The sequence below is a fragment of the Geotrypetes seraphini genome, chromosome 5 (assembly GCF_902459505.1).
Source record: "Geotrypetes seraphini chromosome 5, aGeoSer1.1, whole genome shotgun sequence".
Classification (NCBI taxonomy): Eukaryota; Metazoa; Chordata; class Amphibia; order Gymnophiona; family Dermophiidae; genus Geotrypetes; species Geotrypetes seraphini.
Genome location: NC_047088.1, coordinates 43,037,549 through 43,055,866, shown reverse-complemented (window position 1 = coordinate 43,055,866; position 18,318 = coordinate 43,037,549).

Sequence of the window (18,318 nt, the reverse complement as noted above, 5' to 3'; positions counted from 1 at the left end):
AGAAAAATTGAATTAAAAAAAAAAAAAATTAATAATAATAGTGAAAAGTGTTCAGTATCAAAGTGCTTCCTCCAGTTGTGAACCGATAGGGAAAACAAATTGGGACTATCATCATACTTTTCTTCCAAGTCCCATAATAGTGATATTATATTATATAAGCATACTGATCTGCACTACTATATGTGTGCACTAATATAAATGCAATGGAGATGTATAAACAGTTATAAAAATATCACTTATCTTCTGAGTGATGATGAAAGTTGTATCACTATTCAGCCCAATCGGTCCACTCAGGAGGTTCTATTTTTTCTTTTTTTTTAAATATAATCTTTATTTTCCAACTACAGTTGCACATATAATATTACAAGAAAAGCACAATAAACTTACATATAGTAATAAGCAATTATTTTCCCCACCCTCCCACCTATTAATCAAGAAAATAAATACCCACAAGAAAAGTGTGATGATAGTCCCAATTTGTTTTCCCTATCGGTTCACAACTGGAGGAAGCACTTTGATACTGAACACTTTTCACTATTATTATTAATAATCAACCAGCAATTTAATATACAATATGCTACAATACATCTAGAGAGCCGCTGTGAGAGGACTAGTTCACCGCTACTCAAACTACACTGGCTACCTGTAAAAAAAAATTTATTTATTTTTTTTTTCTATCCCGCTGTCCCCAAAGACCTCAGAATAGATTACAGGTTTAACATACATAATTTCCGTACAAGTTTATGATAGAAGTTTTTTTTTTTCCTAACTTGATACATACCAGGGTCTAATATTTATACACGTGGAGGGGCATAATCAAAAACTACGTCTAAGTCTGTTTTGGGCCTAAGTTGCTAGTCGCCCAAAGTCGGACATGTCCAAAGTCCATTCTCGAAAAATACGTCCAAAATATATATATTTTTTTTTTTTCGAGAATCGTCTACTTGTACATCCAGCAGTTTGAGTGTCCAGCCTAGTGCTGCCCGATTCAGGAAAAATATTTCGATTCAATTTGATTCAGCCTATTGAATCGATTTTTCAATTCGATTTTCCTGCACAATTGGGTGTTTTTTCCCAAACATCCTGGTGAGTTTATTTTATAGCCTCTTCACCCTCTTTGCCCTCTCCTACCCACACTGGTGCTGTGGTGTAAACAAAATAAACAAAAAAGACTTTTCCTCTATCTGTTAAATCCTAGCTCAGCTCTGGCAGGATACAAATTTCAAATCTGAAACATTATAATCACAAAACAGAAAATAATTTTTTTTTTTTTTTTTAACCTTTTGTTGTCTGGTCATTTTGCAAATCATGTTGGTCCCAGGCTTTGCAACAAACGTCTTCTGATGACTTGCTTGCCAGGGTCTCTTGCCCAGATCCCCCATCTCTCCTTTTCTCAACTACCCTGTCATCCAGCATCTCTCCCTCCTTCCCCACCAGCTCTCCCTTTCTCTTTCTAGCTACCTTCCTATCCAGTATCTCTAACCCCCCTCCATCCCTTGTGTCCAACTTCTCTTCCTTTCTGTTCCTTCCCTCCCCAAATCCCATTGTCCACCATCTCTCTCCTTCTCCTGTTTTTAAATCCTTATTTCTTCTATCCTTCCCCCATCTCCCCTCTCCATGATCTCCCCCAAGTCTATTTCCCCCCCTCCACCAAGTTCATTTCTCCCATCTATCTTCTCCCCATCTCTCCTCCCGTCCACCAACTCCCCATCTCCCCTCTCCCTCTATCTACCCTTTTTTATTTTGATACACAAAATATTTATTGTGGTGTAGCACAATTATTAAAGATTTTAGCCAGAAAAGAAAAAGGCTTTACACTATCTCTCTAAGACACATAAATGTGAGACACATCGGAGTGGCTGGGACAAGGACATTTCCTCATTAGGGTTAGCCAGTGTGCCACTCTCCTGCCACCACCCCACTGGAATTTCCCAATCCCCCCAACCTGTGACACCCCCTCTCCAGAACCCCCTACATCAGTAGACCTCCCCAAATCTGTAGACCCCCTGGCACTCCTAAGCCCCCACCACCTCCACACCCCCACACCTTTCCCAAAGAGAGTCCGGCAGGAGGGATGCATCTGGGAAGAGGGCTGCCGGTGGCGGTAGCAATCTACTCCTGCCACCACTCCTTGTGTCTTCTCTCCACTGCGGCCTGCCCACAGTGAAAACTTCCTGTTTCCGCTTGGGCGGCCGAATGGAGAGAAGACACCCAGACTAGTGGCAGGGTAGTGAATTGCATTCGCTACCACTGCTTTTGCCTGGCCAGGGAGGAGAGGAGAGAGCCTTGCTGCCAGGAAGGAGAGAGCCTTGCTGCCGCCAATCTGCACCAGAGATCCGTTCAGGATTTCCCTCTGCCACCGAAGTCCTTGCTTCGATGTAACTTCCAGTTTTGGAAAATCGGAAGTTACATCAGAAGCAAGGACTCCGGTAGCAGAGGGAAAGCCCGAACGGGCCTCAAGCAAGGGGGCCAACGAATCAGTAAGTCCGATTTTCTTCAATAACAAACCAATTCAAATCGATTCACCCAAAGTGAATCGGAGAATTGATTTGAATTGCGAATCAGGCAGCATTAGTCCAGATCGCCAAGCCATCTAACTTTATACCCCATTCTCATCCAAAATTCAAAAACGCCTAGAACAAGACCTTTTGGACGTGAGAGGGGTCAGCAACGTGATGAAATGGACACCCAGACATGGCAACAGATTAGTAGGACACCTTACAGGGCACTGCTGCAAACTTCACAAAAAGGGTGCCACATAAACATCTCACAATTCCCTTATAGGTCATGGTGAGTCCCACGAAACCTACTATACCCACATGTCTACCACCCCAATAGCCTTTATGGCTGCAGATGCCACCTATAGGGCAGTACAATAGGGTTTTGGGGTTTTTTGGAGGGTTCACATATTTCACCATGAATGCAGTGGTTACAGTGGCTTATGGGCCTGGATCGTCCTCTCTATGGTTCACTAGCCCACCTCCCAGACTACTTAAGCTACCTCTGGATAGCTCTACTAGGCTTTCCTAATATGCCAGGTGCTAATGTTCTGGAGGCAGGTATGTACTTTTTTATTCCAATTTTTATGGCAGTGGGGGGGAGAGAGGGGGGGTCAATGATCACTGGGGGAGTGTAGGTGAGGTCAGTGATCACTGGGGGAGTGTGTGGGGGTCTATACTTTGTGTCTGCAGTGGTTATCTGGTCACTTTGGATACCTTCTGGGCGCTTAGACCTGTTTTTAGATCGCCTAAGTCACTACATATAAATTTCGTCTAGGCAGTCTCGTTAAACTTTTGGTTATACTTGCAATACGACTAAGTCTAGGTCAGCCCACGTCCCACCCTCAACACTCCTCCTAAAATGCCCCTTTCAGCTCTGGACTTACAGCAGCACTGATAAGGCCTAAGCTGTTTTTAGGGTGAATCAAAACCACGTGAGACAATCGTGCGTGGACAATGCCGGCCAGACAATTACGTGCAGGACAGATTAAAACAGTATTTTAAAGCACTCCAAGGGGATATGGGGGTGGGATCCCCCACTTTACTTAGAACTGTTGGCACTCCCATAGGGAAAAAGTACTGTTTCCTCTATAATCCTAATCTAATCTAATCCTAATCTAACTGATGTAAACCGCCTAGAACTCGCCGGGTATGACGGTATATAAAAATAAAATTATTATTATTATTATAATGGGGGGTTCCCCCAACACCCCCACAATGGGAGCACCAAAAGTTCTACGTAAAGTGTGGGGGGGTTCCCCACCCACATCACCCCTTGGAGCCGACGCCCTGCGCGCGATTGTCTCGCGCGGTTTAGTCTATGAACTGTTTTTAGATACGTCTAAACCCCGTTTCGATTATCAGCACTTTAAGGTCGTCCAAATGCCGATTTGGGTGGGATTTTAGACATATTTCTCTTTCGATTAGGAGCCCCATAATATACAGTTTGCTATAGTTATCCTTACGGTGCAGAATCCAAGGGAATAAGGTCATTTTAGACAGTTATGTGTCCTGTGTGTGCAAATGACCAGAATACTGGCATTTCCACACATTCTTGCTTGCTCCATAGCCCCAGGTACATTAGATAGATTGTGAGCACACCTGGACAGATAGGGAAAATGCTTGAGTACCTGATTGTAAAAACCGCTTAGATAACCTTGATAGGCAGTATATAAAATCCTAATAAAAACTTGAAAAAAAACCCCATTAACCTTAGTCAGTTCTTTATAGGTTACCCCCTAAACATCCCCCTCCCCCCTATTTTTTCACTACAAGTTAGCCTGTATGTTTCACAAGGCCATTTACAGAGAAAACTCCAGCAGACCAGTGTCCAGCTTTACATAAGAACATAAGAAGTGCCTCTGCTAGGTCAGACCAGAGGTCCATCATGCCCAGCAGTCCGCTCACGCGGCAGCCCAACAGGTCCAGGACCTGTGTAGTAGTCCTCTATCTATACCCCTCTATCCCCTTTTCCTCCAGAAAATTGTCCAATCCCTTCTTGAATCCTAATACCATACTCTGTCCTATCACCCCCTCTGGAAGCGCATTCCAGGTGTCCACCACCCGTTGGGTGAAGAAAAACTTCCTAGCATTGGTCTTGAATCTGTCCCCTTTCAACTTTTCCGAATGCCCTCTCGTTCTTTTAGTTTTCAAAAGTTTGAAGAATCTGTCCCTCTCCACTTTCTCTATGCCCTTCATGATCTTGTGAGTCTCTAACATATCCCCTCTAATTCTCCTCTTCTCCAGGGAAAAGAGCCCCTGTTTCTCCAATCTCTCACTGTATGAAAGGTTTTCCATATCTTTTATCAAACACGTCGCTCTCCTCTGAACCCTCTCAAGTATTGCCATATCCTTCTTAAGGTACAGCGACCAATATTGGACGCAGTACTCCAGATGCGGACGCACCATTGCCCGATACAACGGCAGGATAACTTCTTTCATTCTGGTTGTAATACCCTTCTTGATTATACCTAGCATTCTATTCGCTCTCTTAGCGGCTGCTGCGCACTGTGCCAACGGCTTCATTGTCTTATCCACTATTACCCCCAAGTCCCTTTTTTGGGTACTCTCACTCAATAACATCCCTCCCATCGTATAGCTGTACCTCGGGTTTTTGTTTCCTCTGCCATCTCGCCGCCCACTCCCCTAGCTCGTTCAGGTCCCTTTGTAATTCTTCACAGTCCTCTTTAGTCCGAGCACTACTAAATAGTTTGGTGTCGTCTGCAAATTTTATTATTTCGCACTTTGTCCCTGTTTCTATATCATTTATAAATATATTGAATAGCAGCGGTCCAAGCACCGACCCCTGCGGAACACCACTCGCGACCCTCCTCCAGTCCGAGTAGTGGCCCTTCACTCCTACCCTCTGCTTCCTATCCGCCAACCAGTTTCTGATCCATCTGTCTACGTCTCCTTCCACCCCATGGTTCTTCAGTTTCCGAAGTAGGCGCTCATGGGGTACCTTGTCAAAGGCTTTTTGGAAATCTAAATATGGGGTCCCCTTTGTCCATCCGTTTGTTAATTCCTTCGAAGAAGTGCAATAAGTTCGTTAGGCACTATCTCCCCTTGCAGATGCCATGTTGGCTTGTGATTAGAAGTTTATTTCTTTCGAAATGCTCATCGATGCTGTCTTCAGCGCTTCCCCCATTTTCCCCGGAACCAAGGTCAGACTCACCAGTCTGTAATTCCCCGGGTCACCTCTTGATCCCTTTTTAAAGATGGACGTAACATTGGCTATCTTTCAATCCTCCGGGATGACTCCTGTTTTCAGGGATAGATTGCAAACTTGCTGTAGTAGTTCCGCTATTTCCTCCTTTAGTTCTTTCAGTACCCTAGGGTGGATTCTGTCCGGGCCCGGCGATTTGTCATTTTTTAATTTTTCTAACTGCCTACATACGTCTTCAAGGCTTACATCACATACCTTCCTCAAGTCAAGGACCACACAGCAATTTAAGATACCTGTTTCATCCTCTCAAAATGTACGTCGGAAGAGGATGTTTAACTCCACTTTATTCCTAGGACCACACATTTGGAACAGTCTACCTGCCTATCTATGACAACTCCCCATGCATTTCAGGAAAAGAGAAAGGACATATCTCTTCCCCCAGTAGTCTTAACTCTATCCCAGTCCTCCTGGCCCCTCTCTAAACCTAAGCTAAAAATGTTAAACTCACTTATCTCTAACCTTGTATCACAAATGCAAACTCATCTTGCCACAATGATTCCCTGTTGAAAATGGCAGGCTATAAGAAGTTGTATTGTATTTTCAGCGGCTTCAGGTACCACTACTTCAAATGGGTATGGGCAGAATGATCTCGAATAACACCATCAAAGGTCTTTAGAACCCTTTCAATACAATCAGGTAGTGGATTTCATTAAGAGAAAGACTCTACCGGAATTTCTCAGCGACACTATAGCTTGGGATCGTGCATGGGAGGAATCTAGCGAGAGGGGATGTATATCAAGATTGTAACATTTGCTGATATCGCATGACCAACCACTGGGGCACTACTTTGCCCACTGGGAGACAATGTTGCAGCACATGCCAACACCGGCGCAGTGGAAGTCTACCTTGCGCTCTTACGGTTTCCATAGCTAGTAACATGGTTGAAAATGGTTATAAAGTCTTGTACCACCAACGTATGGAAACAGACTATTTGATATGTAATGTAACCTGATTTATCTTCCAATGTTATTATGTCTACACACTCATTCTGTTATTAAGTCTATACCCTCAATCGGTATTCTCCAATGTCATGTACCCTCCTGGAAATGTCCAGCTCTCTTCTTATGTAATCCGCTTTGAACCGCAAGGTACAAGCGGAATAAAAATCACTAATGTAATGTATCGGTGGTATTATACCCGTGCAGCTCCACAAGATTAATCCCAGCATCCCTGATGTATGTTGGAGACAATGTGTAGCACAAGGGTCCTTTGAACATATATGGTAGACACGTCCCAAGGTGAGTCTATTTTGGGATATGGTCTTTTCTATACTGTCTGATATATGTGGGGTGCTTATTGTAAAAGAGATGGGGTGTGCTTTATTGAACATGAAACCTGCTGGCATACCATCTAGAGTTTTATAAAATCATAGCGACTGCTGTTACCGCAGCCCGTTTGGTGCTGGTTGCAGCATGGTGCCAAAAGTCAGTTCCATCCCAGGCGCAAATAGTGGAGTACGTTTTTCGTATGTTTTAAGTTGATGGCTATGAAGCATCATAGATTGGGAAGGTTTCTGATATGGTGAAAACCGTATACTACATGGTGTGAACATAGGAGGCTTTCTCTATAACGTTGCCTACAGGTCACTGTTATACACAGAACCTCAGGGGTGGGGGAAGGGCATGGTGAGATTCTGGTACTTTAAACTGAAGAGCTGGTAGCCTTGTTTCTGTCATGTTACAACTGTTTTATAATGTATTTCTATGTTTATGTTTATTAAAATCTTTCTATACTGCAAAAACAGCCAAAAAAGGATCAAAGCGGTTTACAATACTGTATAACTTAATGAAATGTATGAAAAGAACTCCATTTAAAATAGAAAAATAGAACAAAATTTCTAATACATCATATCCTATAGCATTCAAATTAACAAATAAAATTAAAAATCGTTAATTAATACAAATGAAATATAAATGCTGACTGCAGCATTTTTTTCCATTAATTTTTTCCATTTAAAAAGGCCAGTTGAAAAAAATATGCCTTTAAATGTCTCTTAAAATTTTGAAATGATTCTTCCTTCCTCAATTCCACAGCACTATGTTGGTTCAGAAAAACTTTTCAATAAAGAAATTACCAAAAAAAAAAAAAAAAAGATCTTTAAATTCTCATCTGCCCTCAGACCTACTTGTATATCAAGTGACCCTTGAAAAGCATTTCTGATGTAGAGGGGGTGGGGTGAATAGAAAGCAGTGAGATTGCACAGTAGAATATGACCTGGCAGGCAAATAGAACGCTGGTTGCCATAACTCTAGATACGAGTAACTTTAACATTAAAAACATGTGTTATAGCTCAGGTTAAACTGCTCCCTGAAGTGGGAGCATCTTTCTGGCATTGGCATGTGCTATTTTTCAGAACTAGCAGACATCTTCTGACTTTCCTGACTGGCACACGTTATGGTATCTTACGCATCGCTGGTGGAAGATTTATTGCCTGTTTCCTAATTAATTTCTGGAAACAAGGCAAAGTATTTTCTCATGTCACACTAATTAAGCAAAAATCTGTCACATTATTGTGATGTAAATCAAAAAGAAGAGTTTGGCTTTTGTTTTCAAATGTTGCCGTTACTGAAAGACATTAGATTTGGGAAATGTTTTATGAGAGAGTTGCTTGGCTTCTCCAAACAAGAAGGAATCTCTTCCTAAACAGACAGGTTGAGAAATGTTATGACTTACAAATGCACGGTAAAAATGCATACAACACCTAAGTCAGCACCACACTGACATCTTCAGGTTCTTGGCTCTCTGTGTGGACACATACAACTAACATACACCTAATACATCCTATGGGATCTCACAAAGCAAAAGCAGCAACCTTCGCAGCCTGTGGGCCAGGAGCTACAGGTAGTTATTTTATTAACCCCCCTCCATAAAAAAAACAACCCAAAACCAAGACTATTAGCAACTCACTAATGTACAGCCTACAGGTCTGTGATTTAAGAAATACAAGTATCTTGAGATAGGCTCATCTCTGCAAATAATTCTGAGATCTTGGACAAATTATTTATCTTTGTTCCTTCAGGATCCTCTTAGCTTAATTCAGTACATAGGCGTCGCTGTAGGGGAGGGGACAGAATGCCTTCCCAAAAATAGTGCTCGTCACCCCCAGTGCAAGGTTTTTTTTTGCCAGTTTTTACCCCCACTGCTTTTCTGCAATTTGCTTCTTCCTGCCCACAGACAGCGCAATCTGCCAGTTCTCACATAGAACCTCAATGCGTATAATGTTATAATACAGTAAGCACATGAGCAAAAGCACTCATGGATATTTGACCACACTATCAGAACAAATGTTATAATATTGTAAGTGTACCCTCAGTGTGTACTTAAAAGCTAAGTGAGCCCAGTAGCCAAGATGGTTCTAAATGCTTAGACTTTGCCAGGCATTATTTCAGCCCATTAATACACACCATCATAGGCGTACACTTTGTGCGTGAAAAAATAATCAATTAGTGATATCAAATCAAAACAATGCCAATAATTGGTGAGTGCTTCCCGTGAAATAACATGAAAACAGATTTCAGAAAGTTCTTTTGCAGTCTAGATAGCACTTATCTCTGAATTTTCCATTCCTCACTATGTGGCGATGCTGGTTCTGAAACGGGCTTATCGTCCAATACTGCTGCTGGATGCCAATTTCTACTACAGCCCCAGGTTCTACTGAGTTCGGCTAAGCATTTAGAAAGCAATAGAGTTGTAACCGTCTTGGCTACTGGGCTCACTTAGCTTATGTCTACACACTGAGGGTGTGCTTACACTATTATAAAATTTGTTCTGATAGTGTGATTAAATATCCATGAGTGTTTTTGCTCACGTGCTTACCATAGAAACATAGAAGTAGACGGCAGATAGGGGCCACGGCCCATCTAGTCTGCCCACCCCAATGACCCTCCCCTACCTTTCTCTGTGAATAGATCCCACGTGTCTATCCCATTTGGCCTTAAAATCAGGCACGCTGCTGGCCTCAATCACCTGAAGTGGAAGACTATTCCAGCGATCAACCACCCTTTCAGTGAAAAAGAATTTCCTGGTGTCCCCGTGCAGTTTCCCGCCCCTGATTTTCCACGGATGCCCCCTTGATGTCGCAGGACCCTTGAAAAAGAAGATATCGTGCTATATTATACACATTGAGGATTTGTTTTTTGACAACTTTTTGCGTGTTCCTCTACTGGGGTTTTTTTGTTTTTGTGTATCGATAGCTCTCATGTAGAACAGCATCTCTGCATAGGCCTGACTTCTTTCACTTCACTTCCTGTCCAACAAAGTCAGGCCTGTGAAGAGAGTTGCCACAGAACATGCTACCTCCGCTGTTCTAGGCGAGAGCTGGTAAGTTAGGCTGTGCATAGGTGAGAAGGAGGAAATTGCAGAAAAGCCCCAAATAGCACCCAGAAATTAAGTGACAAAATGCCACTCCTAAGATCCCATGACCAGTGCTGTTCAAGTTTGGAAGACTGCATTGCTATCTTAGAATATAAGAACAGAAGAAACGCCGCTGCTGGGTCAGACCAGTGGTCCCATCATGCCCAGCAGTCCGCCCTACTAGCACCCGTTCTTGTTTAGCAGGAACTTGTCTAACTTTGTCTTGAATCCCTGCAGGGTGCTTCCCCCTATAACAGCCTCCGGAAGAGCATTCCAGCTTTCTACCACTCTCTGAGAGAATAAGAATAAGGAAGGGGCAGATGGGAGAGGTGGAAGACAAAAAGAAGGAATGTGAAAGTGATGGGGGGGGGTAGAAAGAGGAGGGCTGTGATGTACAGAAATGTCTCTTTGGCTTGCCTCCCTTGGGCCCCACACCCCAAAGAGAAAGTGCTCAGACTAGAGATAGTAAAGGAATCCCAATTACAAGTTATTGTAAAGATAGCTGCAAAATCAAATTGAGGCTTTTTGTATTACTGTAATTCTCAACCTGAACTCCCCAGTGACATCCTTGAGTGTTAGCTAGAAAAGTAAGGCTACTGTGCAGATCAACTACTTTGGTGTGGACAAACTGCGCCAATTCATTAGCACTTTGAAGACAGAATATTCAGTTTAACAAGTTCCTTATCTATAGAAAAGTGTTTTTTTTTTTTTGGGGGGGGGGTGTTGAGCATAGAATTAATAAGGAATACTGTACTACTTTTTGGCCTCTTTCAGTTTATTATGATAAAAATTGTACATTGCTTGAATAAAAGAGCTTTTCTCCTTAACCTCTCAGCATAGCGAGTCTGTCACTTTAAGAGCTGAAATTCAGAATGGAACCAGTACTTTGGGGGGGGGGGGGGGGGAAGGAGGCAAGAACTACAGGTTCACACTAGAGAATGACACGGGGATACATTTTTCCCCATCCCCGTGGGAATTCATTTTCCCGTTCCGTCCTTTGAGTTCTTTTCCTATCCCTGCCCCATTCCTGCCAGCTTCATCTTCATCCACACAAGCCTCAAACACTTTAAAATCATAAGTAGCAACATTCTAGAGCACAGTTCTTCAACCGCCGGTCCGCGGACCGGTGCCGGTCCGTAGAAAATTTCTGCCGGTCCGCACAGGACCGGCGAGATCAAGTCGGCAGTTAAATTTCCTGCCGACTGCAGTTCCTCCTGACTGCGGTTCCTGCTGACTAATGTTCCTCCCAGCCTCAGGCGATCAAGATAGGCTGCCAACGTCGGGGCCTTCCCTCTGTGAGTCTCGCCTGTTCGGAAACAGGAAGTTCGGAAACAAAATAGGCGGGACTCAGAGAGTGAAGGTCCCGACGTCGGCAGCGTGTCTTGATCGCCACCCCTGCCGAGTTGCTGAAGAGGGCCGCGGGGAAGTTGCGATTAGACCGGAGAGAGCTTCAGATTCAGGTGCAGGTGGAGGGAGATGGTCAGCGTGTGCGAACAAGATCCTGGGGAGCCTTCATAGTGACTTCCTCCCCTCCCACCAGCTCTCCTATTTGCCAGGGCAGTGATTTACCGGCAACTTCCTGCAGGCAAGTACCGAGAGCTGCTGGAAGGGGAGGAAGCCACTGTAGGAGGCTGGGAAGGTGCTGGAAAAGGGAGAGCTGTTACTGGACTTGAAGGAAGTTAGAAGGAGAGATGCTGCTGGGAGGGGAGGAGGGAAAGGGATGGGAAGAGAGTTAATGTTGGATAGAGGGAGGAGGGAAGGGAGAAGGAGAGATGCTGCTGGGAGGGGAGGAGGGAAAGGGATGGGAAGAGAGTTAATGTTGGATAGAGGGAGGAGGGAAGGGAGAAAGAAAAAAAGGAAGGAGGGTAGGGAGAAAGAAAAAAGGAAGGAAACAGCTGGCAGGGAGATTACAGGAGGGGAAGGGGGTCAGGGTGGAATGGAGAGATCAGATGAGAGAAAGGGGAGAGAGGAATGAGAAAGTAGAGAGACATTAATGCTGGAAAGGGGGTCAGCAGAGAAATGAGAGAGGGATAAAGATGCTAGATCTGGTGTAGAGAGATAAAAATGAAGAAGGCAGTGAAGCTGGAATGAATGATGTAAAAAGGAGAGAGGAGGATGGACAAGGAAGAGGGGCATAGAAAGAAGTCAGATACATATGGAAGGGGGAGAGGGCAGACATTGGATGGAACGGGCAGATGGTGGAAGGAAAAGAAGATGAAAGCAGAAACCAGAGACAACAAAAGGTAGAAAAAAATAATTTTATTTTTATTTTGTCATTAGAATATATCAGATTTGAATTATATATCCTGCTAGAGACATAAGTGGGGACTGCAGTATTCTGTTAGCATGATATTTCTATGTAGCATTCTATAATAACTTGGCTTGTTCAGTTTTCTTGATAGTAGAGGGGATATATGTGAAGGGGAGGGGAGACAGGGGTTTTGTTGGTCCGTGCTCTGTATATTTGTATTTATAAAATCACAATTGTTCAGAATATTGTTTCTTTTTATACTTTAATAAAATACGTTCAATATAAAATCATAATTGCGGCTTGTGCAAATGGGATCAGATGGTTTGCGGGGACCGAGCTCGCGGAGATGGGGCGTAAATGGGGTTTTTAAATTTTAGTCCTAGTAGTTTGCCGGTCCACAAAATAATTATTTTATTTCTGCCGGTCCACGGGTGCAAAAAGGTTGAAGAACACTGTTCTAGAGCTCAGATTGTGATGTCATAATGCCTCATTCCACCAATGCCTAAGCTCCATCCTCATCTGCACAAGCCTCAAACACTTTAAAATCATAAGTGTTTGAGGCTTGAGCGATTAAGGCAGAACTTACAGGAATGGGACAGGGACAAAAACTCACAGGGATGGGATGGGGAAATTGAGTTCCTGCGGGGACAGGGACAAATTTGTTCACACCCAGGACAGGGAAGCCTGACAAATCTGTGTTGTCATGATGGAATCTCATATTGATGCTTGGTCAAGTGACCAATCACTAACAACTCCCTCCTTTACAAAGCCATGGAAGCATTTTAGCACTGGCCGATGCGGTAACAGCTCCAAAGCTTATAGAATTCCTAATAGAATTCCACGGATGGCGCTAAAAACACTAGCGCAGCTCTGTAAAGGAGGTGGTAAATTTTGAAGGAAAGAAGACATACTTAACACACCTTAATAAAAGGAGCCCTAACAATTAGCACTTGCTAAATGCTGACACCCATTTTATTCCTATAGGTTTCTTAGCATTTTGCATTTACCAATCATTAGTAAAAGAAGCCCTTAGATTCTCAACTCTCCCAGTGACTGGAAAATACCTACTCTATATGAATGTAACTCAAATTGAATTAGTAATGAAAAGGCAGGCGCTAGATTTAAAAAAACAAACAAACCAGATTTAAAAAAAGATGACACCTACTGTATTAAATGTACATGATCAATAACTTTTGGGCTTGCATATAGTAGATAAAAAAAATAAGTAAACCAACCACAAAACCAACCTGCATAAGGAGTGAACATTTGCAAGTGGTCTAGCACAGTGTTTCTCAACACACGGTACAAGTACCCCTAGGGCAGTGGTCTCAAACTTGCGGCCCGGGGGCCACATGCGTCCCGCCAGGTACTATTTTGAGGCCCTCGGTATGTTTATTATAATCACAAAAGTAAAATAAAACAGTTTCTTGATCATATGTCTCTTTAGCTATAAATTACAATATTATTATTAAGACTTAGCCAAAAGGAAAGATTTATAAACTATAAAGAGTTTTACCTCATGCAAAATGTAATTTCTTTAATAAGACATTCACTATTTTTTCTGAGGCCCTCCAAGTACCTACAAATCCAAAATGTGGCCCTGCAAAGGGTTTGAGTTTGAGACCACTGCCCTAGGGGTATGTAAGCTACTTGGGGAAGGTATGAGTCGCAGGTTTCTCGCCCCTCTTCCTCCTGCGGCATACCCCCCTCCGCCGAAGAGCCTTCTTGTCTATGCCCTCAGGAAGGTCCTTTCGGCTCTGTCCACTGACACATTTGTGTCAAAGGGGCAGTACTAACAGGGCCTCACGAGCAGATAGGCTCTGCGTCAATTAAGTTAGCACCAGTGCCAGGCCTTATATAGACTCTGGACTCCCTGACAGGCAGCGGGAGGGCTCTTCATCGCTGAAGTTAGCTTGGTGTTGCCCAGACTGTGGGGCCACCCCGTTTGACCCAGAAGGGGAAAGAAGAGGAAGCATGCAGGAGGCAGAAAGAAAAAAATGTTGGATGCACAGTGAGAATGAAGTACAACCAAAGACTAACAAAAAATACCCAAAACAGACAACAAAGGTAGGGAAAACTACTTTATTTTCATTTTAGTGATCGAAATGTGTCGGTTTTGAGAATTTATATCTGCTGTCTAAATTTTATACTATATTTGTCTATTTTTTTGTAGCTGTTCCTGAGGTGACATTGCATATTCCTTGACCTCTTTGAGAAAAAATGAATATAAATAATAATTAACATTTTCTCTACATAGAGTGCTTTGTGTTTTTTAATTTTGTGATTACCATTATGTATTGTTAATAAGATTATATTGTGTGTATATGAAAATTGGAAGAAACTGAAATATAATTAGTACTATTATTGTGGGGGTGGTGTTAGGGGCGGAGCTTGGGCAAGGGTACTTGGTTGATATTTATTAGACTTAAGGCGTACTTGGCTTGAATAAGTTAAGAAAAACTGGTCTAGCATACATGGAGGATAGGTGGGAGAACTCATTTATTACAGCGATGTAGGCAACCAAAATTGGTTATCTGCCAATATCTACTCTTATTACTTTATCATCAAGTCACTAAGTATAACTAGGTGCTTTTGACTTTTGTTTTGTTCCCTGCCAAGCTTTACTAAATATTATGGTATTCACAGGACTTATAATATAAAAAATACAATCTTCATATTAATTTCCACAAAATAGGGTGTTTTTTCACTACCCATTTTCTAAAATCTATGTTCATTTCATAAAGGTAAATTCGTCCAATAGGTTTCTCTTTAGGAAATACTAGTAGTTTCAGAGAAAAGCTGCCAGCTGGCCTCACATACTGACTTGGCAGGCTGACCCAGTCCTGCTTGTACTACATTCTTCTAGGGAAATCAAGTCCACAGAGGAGAACAAAACTACATTTCCATGCATGCAGGCCATGAAGCAAATCAGAGTAAGGTATGCGTCAGAGAAAAAAAATGAAACCAAGCAAACAATGGTGGTTCAGAGGGAGATATGACAGCAGAAATGCATACTCTACCAAGAGTTCCAGCAGTACAGCACGGCTGACAGCCAGAGTGCATTCCTTGAGATCAACTCGGTTAATAATCCATAGGGAAACTGAGGCTTTGATTTCGTGAAGGCCTACCATTTCCCAGTTAACAACTCATGTTGCTGCTGAATATTAAGTTCCAAAATCTCTGCATTCTCTCTTTCCACCAACCAGGGTATGTGCAAGAGAGAATCAACCTCTTGAACTGAACAGTTTGCAAAGGCGGCTATTAAGATAATGAAGTGCATTGCCGCACTTAGGCTGTGAAAGCATGCACTCTTCAGACGCCACAGCACCCAAAATGCTGAGAATGTAGTTATTAAAAACTAAGGGCATCTTTTACAAGCTGCAATAAATGCACTGAAGCTCATAGCAACTGAATGGGCTTTGGTGCATTTACCACAGCAGCATCACTATTATGGCTTTGTAAAAGGAACTCCAAGGGGCCCTTTTACTACTGTATGGTGAAATCTGAGCTTAACACGTTTTAGCAAGGGCCTTAATATAGGGCTTTTTTTAAACTCACAGGTCATGTGCTAAGGTTACCATTAACACATATAAGACCTGTAATAAATTTAGGAGGCACTAAATGGTACTGCGTTAACTCTGTATTGTCCAGTTATCATGAGCTAATCATAACACAGGAACATCCATTCTCCACCCATGACATTCCCTGCCAATAATATTTTTTTTAAAAATAACATGTAGTTATGGGACTCAAAATATAAATGTTCCCAGATTTAGCCAGGGACACACAAAGGCGAAGAAAAGAGTTTCTTATGTTAAAAAACCAGGAATAATAGCTCTTGGAGCAACTTTTTTCTTGCGTTATCCTTGTAAATGTGTTATACAATATAATTCCCTAAAATATGTTTTCTTTGAGCCTTACCAGCTGACAACTTTCCTATCTCTTTCTCGGCTTGAGAAGGAAAAGAATGGAGGAGTATAGAATAATTAAGATGTCCTTACCAGCTGACTTGCATTATTTTCCTTAATCATATTTCTTTATTTTTCCGTTTATTATTACATTTTGGATCTTAATTGTGGACTTGAGCTGATTTAAGTTAATTGTTATCTTGAATTTATAATATTGCTGTGATTTTCTTTTCTTGACTTAAAGCTTTCTGTACAAGTGAATCTTGAATTGTAATTTTGAAAATGAATAAATAAATAATATAAAAAAAAAAAAAAAATAACATGTAGTGGCGTAGCAAGGGCGAGAATCATCCGGTGCGGTGGTGCCCCCCACCTCCACAAACTCTTTCCCCACCCCCTCCTGCCACACATGCTCCACTTCCCTTCCTCGCTGCCTCTGCAATGTTCATAGCGCAAGCCCCAAGCTGCTGTCACACCAGCCTTAGTCCACACAGCTGCCGGTCACGTCCTTCCAATGTCCTCTTCTAATTCCAGGGCAGAGCCAGCAGCTGATCATACTGAGGCTGCAAGTGCGGCTGGCAGGAGAGCGAGGCAGCCTGTTTTGCCGCTGCTCATGTACAGAAGCGGCCAGGATGGCGGTGGGAGGGAGATAGGAAAGTGCTGCTCTTGCTGTGCAGCAGTCCTAAATTACATTACATTACATTACATTACGGATTTCTATTCCGCCTATACCTTGCAGTTCAAGGCGGATTACAAAAGATTTGACTGGACATTTTCCAGTGAAGATACAATTTTTTTTTTTTTTTTTGACAGAGGAGAGATAGCTGGATAGATTCCTAAGGGGATTTAGGGGTTGGATAGTAAAATGACAGTGCCGAACTGTGTGATATGGACAAAGAGAATATTGTTAGAGTAGGTAAGATTACCATCTAATTTTTGGGGTCTGTTTGCTTGGAAGGTGTTTAGGTGGGTTATTTGGGGACGTAATATCTTGAGGTAGGTGAAGAATGGTTAAGATATTTGGATGAATTTTTTGAAAAGCAGGGTTTTGATTTCTTTTCGGAATGTTTTGAAGTCGTCCGATGTTGTCAGCAGATTGGAGATGGTATGGTTGAGTTTTGCTGCTTGTGTTGCCAGAAGGTTGTCAAACAATTTCTTGCGTAGTGTGTCTTTGAGTGGGGGAAAGGTAAAAGGGTTTGGGGTTCTTCTGTGTCTTGAGGTGGAGATCTGGTTTAAGCGGTTGTTTAGGTAGGAAGGGGAAGAGCCATGTAACGCTTTGAATAATAGGCAGTAGAATTTGAATTGAATTCGTGCTTGTATGGGTAACCAGTGGGAGTCTAAGAAGGCAGTAGTTATGTGATCATATTTTCTGAGTGAGTAGATCAGTCTGAGGGCGGTGTTTTGTATGGTCTGGAGTCTTTTTATCATAGTGGCTGGACAAGGAAGATAGAGGGAGTTACAGTAGTCCAGCAGACCTAAGACTAGGGATTGGACAATTAGTCTGAATTGTGCTGGGTTGAAGAATTTTCTGATTTTACGTAGATTTCTCATGGTTAGAAAAGCTTTCTGGGTCGTCTTGTTGATTTGGGACTGCATTGTGCAGCATCTGTCTATTATAACTCCTAGGAGTTTTAGTTCGGGTTGTATTGGGTATTTGGTGTTTTTGATTTTCAGTTCTGTGATGGCAGGCGTTTTGGCCTGTTCGAGCAAGAGGAATTTTGTTTTTTCTGAGTTTAGTTTTAGTTTGTGATCCATCATCCATTTTTCTACTGTATCTAAGGTTGTTTCCAGCTTTGTTGTGGTGGTGGTATCTGATGGGTCGAAGGGGAGGAGTATGGTGATGTCGTCTGCGTAGCTGAAGGATGTGACATTTAGGTTATCTAGAGTGGCTCCTAGGGAGGAGAGAAAGAGGTTGAAGAGCATAGGTGAGAGTGGTGATCCTTGTGGAACTCCGCAGGGGTTTGCCCATGGCTCTGATTTTATATCATTGTACTTTACCCTGTAGGTTCTTGATTTGAGGAACCCTTGAAACCAATTGTAGACCTTGCCTGAGATCCCTATGGTGTCGAGTATTTGTAGTAA